This window comes from Aricia agestis, chromosome Z, assembly GCF_905147365.1.
Source record: "Aricia agestis chromosome Z, ilAriAges1.1, whole genome shotgun sequence".
Taxonomy (NCBI): domain Eukaryota; kingdom Metazoa; phylum Arthropoda; class Insecta; order Lepidoptera; family Lycaenidae; genus Aricia; species Aricia agestis.
Genome location: NC_056428.1, coordinates 4765971 through 4774439, shown reverse-complemented (window position 1 = coordinate 4774439; position 8469 = coordinate 4765971). Strand labels below are relative to the sequence as shown.

General features: G+C 35.3%; 1 non-coding gene across 1 annotated transcript; it reads right to left on the bottom strand.

Annotated features, from left to right (window-relative positions):
* Positions 1-5291: 5291 nt before the first annotated feature.
* Trnat-ugu lies at positions 5292-5364 on the bottom strand. The gene has a single exon. It is a non-coding gene; the product is annotated as a tRNA-Thr (tRNA).
* Positions 5365-8469: the final 3105 nt, after the last annotated feature.

Sequence of the window (8469 nt, the reverse complement as noted above, 5' to 3'; positions counted from 1 at the left end):
TATGAAGTTAATATTTTTAATTTTATCTTATTTTCTTGTACCATCGAGGAAGTTGATTCCTATGCAATTGACAGACCAACGTTATTTGGTCGAATATGTCAATTCAATGTTAATTGTGATCTGTCAGCTGGGTTTGACGTAAGGCAACCAAACTACTTAGGTCCCCGATTTGCATAGGAATCAACTTCACTGATCGTACTTTATTACACTTTTCAGGAATCCAGAATACTAACGGTATTTGCGCCTGTCGTTTTCGTATTAGCAATAACATTTAAACATATTTCTCTATGAAATATAATCAATTCCTTTGTATTAACGAAATAATGAAGATACGTATTATTCAAAAATAATAATTAATGTATGTAATATAAAATAAAATAACTTAAATTGTTGAATTTATTTGTTACTAGTTGGCTCGTCTTATAATATTATGACTTATTAGTACTGACTTCGTATCTGTACGTCTAGTGTCTACTCTGCATACTACATAGAGAATAAAAATTAACGCGTATTTTGAAATAAGATTTGTACTTACAATGTTAAACACATCTACTAGTATTTCCCAAACACTTCAAAACAATAAAATTCATTACCTACTTACTCTGTATATAAACATTTCGAGTTACTCGCATTTTATAACCGTCTCTATAATTTTTAATCTATATCGCACAATAACAATACGGTCAACAAATTTGCCATTTTGCACTTATCAGTACCATCGAGGTTTTTATGTATCGGCATCTTGGTCAGTGTAAGCAAATTTATAAATGAAATACCATATCTGAGTGGTAGCCGCGGCGACGAGCAGTCGCTTGAACACCTGCGCATGCGCATCTGAACGAGAACACTCAAATTTAGACCGTATAGAAACAAAATAAGATTGTTTTTCCAATGATAGACCCACAAATTCTCATTAAGAATCACGGACGTAGCACACAAACTATTCAAAACTCTGTACCTTTAACAGCAAAGTTGGATTTAAGGCCAGTTGGTACAGGGATTCCTTACACGGTTGTTTTTTTTTTTCAATCTCGGCTCGTACAGTTGTGTGAGCAATGTGAAACAATTCGTCTTTTTAAAGACACTGTAGCGAGTTTTAAAAATATATCCACTAAATGCCTATTTACGTCTGGGTTTTACAAGAAGCTGTGTTAAATCGATTGTTTAAAGAGTATATAAAAATTAGCATTGAAAAGAAGTATACTTAGTACTTACTCTCTACATGATAGATCTACCAACATGACATTTTAATCTTAATAAAAAAGGAAAAAAAAAACGTTAAATCTCTACCAAATTGGGCAATTGTATTATTACTTTTGCGGAGTCCGTATCAAAACTTTAGCTAAGTATAAACTCCCCTTTTCTAATCCTAAATCACAACATTGCAGATAATCAGAACGAGAAAAAAGTTTTTTTTAATCTCTACAGGCATTGTAAAGATTTAAAAAAATCTTAAGTCAACAGTACATGTCTCTATGAGGAGTTTTTAATAATTTTAGTGGTAAGTACATAGTTATCTCTGTAAGTATTTATAATCTTTAATAAAAAAAAAATCGCATTCCGCATTCAATATAATAAACTGAGTTTTTGTAAAATTCTTAATATGTAATAACTTACAAACACGGACATGTTTTGGTAGAGATAAAAACTTTTTATCTCTACCAAAACATATTATCCGTGTTTGTCAGTTATTACATAAGAATTTTACGTTTTAACTTAAAGTACTTAAGTCTATAGTTTATTGAAGGTTATAAATGTTCATCATAATGTTTAGAATCTACATTCTCCTATATTTTACAGCTCTATCCTTAGAATTCTGATTTATGATTTTAAAACTGTAAAGATATTAATATTCAATTCCTTTTAAGGTGACGCCTTGATAATTTGGCTGCAGCGATAGGTATCGATTTTTCTCAACAACGACTAAGACCCAGTTTCATCAAGCAATGTTAAATAAATAATGGCTTGTTAAATCAGTTAACGGCCTGTTAGAGCTATCGAGCGTTCCACCATACGCTAATGTCATGTCAAATCACCTAACACGGCGTTAAATTTAATTCCTGCTATGGAGGTCCGTTAAATATTTAACAGGCTGTTATACGAGTCAAAATAACAACTTTCAAAGACAATAATATGCAATATCAATAAAAGAATCTGTTTTGACTTTTGAGTATTTCCGCCATGTTTCCGCTACGTCCTTATTATTAATTATTTTTATAGTTATGAATAATTATTTATTTTCACTTTGCCAAAAATTTAGCCTTCGGATTTTCCTTGACATTGCAAAATATATACTAACTTGTATCAAAATTACCAAACCGAGATATGTAAAAAAAAGTTTGTATTATGATTCATGTTTTCAGCTTCAGATAATAATTATTAACCTGGTAAATTAAGATATTATAGCGTAGGTAACAAATGTATGCGATCAGTGATATTTTAATTTGGTCGCATTATCTACTATTATACTACTATAGAAGAAAGAGACACATTGCAGCAAACATGTCGTATTAATTTTGTACATTGCAATTTCGTCGCCTTATAACAAGAATGAACGAATTGATAGTTGTTCACTCGTTGTTCACTTAACATTGCATTTACTAATCCGCTGTTACATTTTTACTGTGGGACATAAGTATTTTAACAGTCTGTTTAATTTTCCAAGGTCCGTTAAGTAATGCCTTGTTAGGATTTAACAGAGTTTGGTGAAATTGGGTCTAAAGCTAAGAAATTAAAGTTAATTGTCAGTACTTATCAGTCAAATTCCGCAATATTTTGGGTTCCTCAACCGTTACCGCATCCTCATAAATAAAAATAAAAAATCCTCTTCCGCTATCGCTTCCTCAAAATTTAAGAGGAATGTATGAGGAATATCACTGCGCATGCGCGTCGCGTATCCAATCATGGCAACGCACACGCCAGAGCCAGAGAATTGTAGCATTCACTCATCTTTTTTTTGTGTGCGTGTGTTTTGTATGTTACTGAACTCCTCCTTAACTGCTGGACCGATTTTGATTATTCTGTATTGTGTGTGTTTTGTGAATGGTTTAGAATAATTATAGTTTGGTCCACTGGAAAATGCCCTTTTAACACGTTGCACGCTTTACGACCCACCGGTGAGCCCAGCCTACTTTTCCATTCGAGCCAAGCCGTAATCAGATAATCGGTAATTTTCATCAACTTAAAATTTTAATCCCAATGTTCATAAAATTAAGTAATTCGTATGATAAATCAAAACTAGCGACTTTTACCGTCTAGTTTTTAAGATATTGTAAAAGGCTCACGGGTGAGTCCCGTGGCCTCATGCAAAGGATTTTGTATTTTCCGTTGGCGGGGGGCCGCGGGGTCACCGCACGGCCCACGGCGCCGCACGCTCACGCGCGACACAAAGCCAAAGGAGCAGTCGACTTATCGGATCAAATGGCAGCATACTCCTCCCCGTTGCGAAAATCTGTAAAGTGGTACAAGAAATTGGCTGTTGATTTATTACTAAATACTGCGATGGTAAATGCTTTGACTCTGTACAAGTCAGTGACTAAAAAAAACTTACAAATGGTAGACTTCCGGAGATCCATAATGATGAATCTTTGCAAAGCCCAAGAAAATCCTGTGGCTGAGCCTAACCAAAGACCAAAGAGAGAGAAACACTGCTTGGAAAAAAAAGAGGGTTTGGCTAGAAAAGTCAGAAGGACATGTCGCCAATGTTATGCAGATAACGTACCAGTCATGGGTAGCAAACAGGCTAAAACAAAGTCGATAAAGGTCTCCACTTATTGCCGAAGCTGCCCAACTAAACCATTCCTTTGTTTGCCTTGTTTTAACAAGAACCACAAATAATTTTTTTTCGTCGTAAATTTAGAATAAGAGTGTCGTATTTTCATTATGTGTTTTATTTCAATAAATATTTGATTATTATTATATGTTTTATTGTCTTAATTAAATCTAAATAATATTTTCTACCATATCGTTAACAACAACCCTAGCATTCTTACAAAAACCCGGATAAAACTAGTAAGTTTCCATCGGATTTGAAAACCACGCAGTCCGTACCGGCTACTGGGCCTCGCGGCTCACTTCCATACGCGTTTTGTTTCATAGCTGCAGTCTGTGGCTTGTGGGTTCAAGCGTTTACGTTGGACCTGTCACGCGGCTCACGGGTGACCACCATGGCTCGAACGGTCCGGTATGATAAGGCTCACCGATGAGCCTTGTGGCCTGAATGGAAATACTCGATTTTTCTTAAAGCGTTTAACGTGTTAATTATTTTTTGTGTAGGTCTAGTTATGTATAAACAGGACAAAGGCTTTTGGGTTGGGTCTGCTAGTATTTATAATTTCCTATCATCCCATTCCTCATCCGCTTCCTCATTCGCATCCTCTTCTTCATCCGCATCCTCTAAATTTGCGCGTGACAATTCATCTTCCTCCTCCTCTTGCTCATAATCACTTCCTCGACAACCCTAGCTTGTATGAACTATATTTATGGTTTTTATTGTGTGTGCAACATTTTCTATCATTGAATCGCCCTAATTTATTTAAAAATAGCCAAAGTATGTAACTTCTTAAATTAATATTCATTTTAACCAGTTTAGTTAAAATGATCACGGATAGATGGTGCTGTATAACACCATCTGGCATTGATAACACTACTGAAGCGATTTAAAGAATTATCTGAATAAAAAATATAAATAAGTAACATTTTATCAACTGAAAATCTTGTAGTTACCGACTATTCAAAATTTTAGATTTACCAAAACTGACAAATTAGATATTTTAAGAAATTTCTGAATCGCGCTATCGAAGTTTTTTCTTTAGCACGGTATATATACGCGCTGTCGAGTCAATGTGTGGGAGTTCCGACCAGTTCAATTATCGGGGTTACGTACAGAGCCTTCATGGTTCTCTCACCCTGTGGAAAGTCCCCGGAGACAGGGCGGAAAGCGCTACGCCATGAGGGCGGAGGCCGGACTGGGGTCGTAGGGGGGGGAAACCTGTGCGACCCCGGGTCCGTAGCGTTGCTCAGAGCACAGGAAATGTTGTAAAGACAGCAGTCTAACCAAATGGGGCTTACTCGGACTGGAACTCTTTTTAGCCGACTACCTACCTTAAAAGTCTATTTTAAATGCGATACGATATTGTAACGCGCGATAAACGAATTTTAGCGCTAAAATGAAAACATAGCGTCAAATTTAGAACTTTGTTGTAAGCTTCCTGAACGTAAACTAATTAAGATTGTTTGAATGTTACGTTTATAACTAAAAAGGGCTAATTACAAAAAGAGATTTCGAAATCTGCCCCCAGAGAGATTTGAACTCTCGACCCCTGGTTTACAAGACCAGTGCTCTAACCCCTGAGCTATGGAGGCACCGGATTAGCGGTCGAAATTAACGATCGTACTTTATTGTCGTATCTCGAAATTTAAATACGTCTCGATCTCTGAAAAACAAGTTAGAATCCTTTTTTTTATTTATGTGTTTTTTTTCTATTTTGGTGCCAGTATAATATTATTGTTATAACGTAATAAAATGACGTTATTCAGCTGTTTCTTTTGACATTCGTAGACGTCGACTTGAAGCATAATTTTGAGTTCAATTTGTATGGCGGCACCAATGATGAAATACTCAAACCAGATATGTTACTACTGCGCGCGTTGTGAAGCTTCAAATACGGCCCAATTGGACCGTCTGTTTAGTCTGCATCGAACGCAGTCACGAACGTGCCGCGTCTTGACTTACCTAAATAAATTGAAAATGACGTCGTGCGTGTTTCGAAAATGTACCAATTATGACTCGAAAGTAAACAAAACACATGGAATATCTTACCACATGTCTTGATTGCAATAAATACCTCGATTATTTACATTTTTTCGAACAATCTGGAAAAAATCGAATTTTCGTCATAGCTCAGGCGAAGAAAGAGACAGCGATACGATTCGACGTTTAAAAATAGAACTGTCTCTTTCATGTAAATGGTTTTTCGTATCTTTTGTTTCACTTATCTGTCAAATTTGTCAATGTCTGCAATTTTGAATATGAAAATTGTTCGGAAGAGATTTTATCCGGAAAATAGTATGGACGTAACATATCTGTATAAGTACAATATCATCGGGCGGTACCCACAAATCACAATTCGCCTAACAATCCTGCATTGCGCTATCGAATTTTCAGAGAACGGCAAGATATTATATATATGTCGCAGGGAAAAGAAGATATCAGATATATCCCGAAATCCCTAGGGATATCACGAAATCGCGGTAAATACCGAATATTCTTGTTTCTTACGTCTTCTTACTAAACAAATCTAGTGATATGTCATTTCACTAAACTAAACATATTTCACTAAACTAGACATCTAGTGAAATGTCAGAAAAGCGGATACCGCCGAATAAAAATCGAGCTACGCATTTCTCTCGCTTAATACAGTTAAGTAAAGTTTAATTATTGCAATTGTTTTAGCAGATTTCATTTCTATTCTTTTTTTATTTTATTCTGTTTAATTTAAGTATAGGACCTTTATAAGAATACATGTCGGTATTTCTATTCTTTGGTAGAGTAGCTATTTTAAGAAAATATTTTAGGGTTCCGTACCCAAAGGTTAAAAACGGAACCCTATTAACTTCGATATCTGTCCGTTTGTTTGTCTGTTTCCAGGCTGTATGTCAAGAACTGCTGTAGCTAGACTTCTGAAATTTTCACAGATTGTGTATTGTGTTGCCTCTATAACATTGAGTGATTTTTTGGCCTCTTCACAATTTGCACAAAATCCCCAATCGTCTGTATACTTTAAGGTGACGCCGCGTTATAAGTAAAAAGCCGTGTTGGATAATTAATATGTTTTAGATTGCTTAAGCAAGCAAACAAGCTTTAGTCAATGCTGATAAAAATCGATATCGCTACAGCCAAATTATCAAGGCGCCTTAATAAAATTAAAATTAATATTTAAGGAAGACTCCCATACAAAAACACAAATTTTGTTCTATTATATGGAAACCTTCGTGCGCGAGTCTGACTCGCACTTGGTCGATTTTTTATTGAACTTAAATATCATTATTCATTTCAAATAAAATTAAAGTCGTCTAGCTTTAAATATTATAGACGCCCGACAAACGATAACCGATAGAACAGAGAACAGTAGAAAATACGTTTTTCACTAGGACTGTATAGAAGCCGTATCAAATCTATAGTATAGCAGATTGTTCAGTAGAACCATCCTACTGGTAGGAAACCATATTTCCCACGATATCGGTAGGATATCCGTAGATCACGCGTCATCGGCCGCGCTACTCGACCGTGAAATTGACCATTACTGTTACACTACTGATTTTTAATGGTGATTATATAGCAGGTAAGTAGGTTATACAATATAATAATATAGTTTCTTCTCTTGGTAGTAAGAAAGTAAGTAAATTATAATAATTACGACGACGACGTGACGACTGAAAGGTAGATAAATTCTCTGCCTCATAAGTAAAAATATATGCCTTATTTCATTACTCATACTTATATCTCAAGAAAATTTAAAATATCAATCCATATTAATATTATAAATGCGAAAGTGTGTATGTCCGTTACCTCTTCACGCTTAAACCGCTTAACCGATTTTGATAAAGCTGGGCATGGACATATTTTGAGTCCCGGGAAAAGACATTGAATACTTTTCATCCCGAAAAAATGTACGGTTCGGTCGCACTATAAACGAAATTTGACGCAACGAAGTTACGGCCATTTAGTATTATTGGTATTATCTAAATGTCTTAATTGTAACTCGAACAGCCTTGCAATGCGGTAGAGCATTTGCTACTCAGATGTCTGTTTTGGTTGTATTTAAATAGTTAAAGTCTTAATAAAACAGCATTTACATGTAATGGCACCTTAATTGACGTAGTAACTAGTTGAAACGTAAACGCATTTGTAACTGGCGCACAAACGCGTTAAACCGAATGTATTTTCAGTGCAAACTGTGCCAATGTACGGATAGCAAAAGAATTTCTTGTACATTCTGAAAAAATATATCTAATATATAAAATTCTCGTGTCACAGTTTTCGTTGCCATACTCCTCCGAAACGGCTTGCCCGATTGTCATGAAATTTTCTGAGCATATTTATACCAAAAATTATTTATATGGCAAACCAAAGTTTGCCGGGTCGGCTAGTTTCTTATAAGAACCTTTGTATTATATGGTGCCACTGTTGGCAGGTGTATAATAAATTAATAAATAAGGTTTTTTTATGTCCTAATGTAAAGTACTGCAAATATATCGTGAGGTAACATTGTATTAATCCATTCCATACTAATATAGATGCGAAGTGTGTCTGTCTGTAACCGCTGAACCGATATTGATGAAATTCGGTATGGATATACATGAGTCTCGGGAAAGGACATGGAATAATTTTCATCTCGGAAAAATGAAAATTTGAAAATGTTCTTGAGCGATAAACGAATTTTACCTCGACGGAGTTGCTGGCGCGTT